Below are 1,091 nucleotides of genomic sequence, written 5' to 3' on the forward strand. Positions count from 1 at the left end.
TGTTTGTTTGTTTGTATAGATATACAAACAGCTTTGCTTGAAGTAGACACATATTTTAATTTGGCTTGAAATAGTTTTGTAGGTAAGTGGATCAGTAGAGATTAGTATCTGAACATACACTGACACTAATCTATATGTGTCCTCATGTAAAAAATAACAGCCATGCTGTTGCAAAGATTAAAAGTCATTAAGCCTCTATTAAAGGCCTGTATTATTTCAGATCTGCCAAGTGACTTTAGGTAATTCACATAACCTCTCCATGCCTCAGTTTCTCCACCTGTGAAATTGATGTAAGTCTCCTACTCCACAGAGACATGGCAACATTCAATTAATATTTGTAAGGTACTCAAACACTACATAAGCAATAAATAAAATCCTCTACATTCTAGCTGAACATCAAGATGTTCACAAACTGATGATGGTAATGAAAACTGCATTCACAGAAACAGGAGCAAGTAACAGTGAGTGACATCGTTACGAGCACAGTATGCACAACCATCAGTGCTACTGCACAGATCTGACACAAGCACACTGCAAATAAATCACAACTATAAACATAAGGAATATAAATGAAGAGCATATTTAAAATACAGAGAACATCAACATATAGAATGAGCCATGATTTGCCCAGAGAGGTTGTGGAGAACTGGCTGGATGCAATCCTGTGCCATGTGCTCTAGGATGGCCCTGCTTGAGCAGGAGGGTTGGACCAGAAAACTCACTGTGGTCCCTTCCAGCCTAACTGATTCTGTGATTCTCTGTGATTCTGTGATGATCCACTGCCTGTGTGAAAGCATTTTTTTCATGGAAGGGAAGTGTGATAATGCAGAGGTACTCAATGCCTTCTTTGCCTCTGTCTTTAATGTCAGGATCAGTTCTCCTCACAATACTCAGCTCCTAGAGCTGGAAGGTGGTGATGGGGAGATGAGTGAAGCCCACATAATCCAGGAGGAGATGGTTAATGACTTGCTATGCAAATTGGATGCTCACAAGTCCATGGGCCCTGATGAGATCTACCCCAAGGTAATGAGGGAACTTTCAGAAGAACTCACTAAACCACTCACAATCATCTACCAGCAGTCCTGGATAAC

Source organism: Acanthisitta chloris, unplaced genomic scaffold (genome assembly GCF_000695815.1).
Source record: "Acanthisitta chloris isolate BGI_N310 unplaced genomic scaffold, ASM69581v1 scaffold7295, whole genome shotgun sequence".
Lineage (NCBI taxonomy): Eukaryota > Metazoa > Chordata > Aves > Passeriformes > Acanthisittidae > Acanthisitta > Acanthisitta chloris.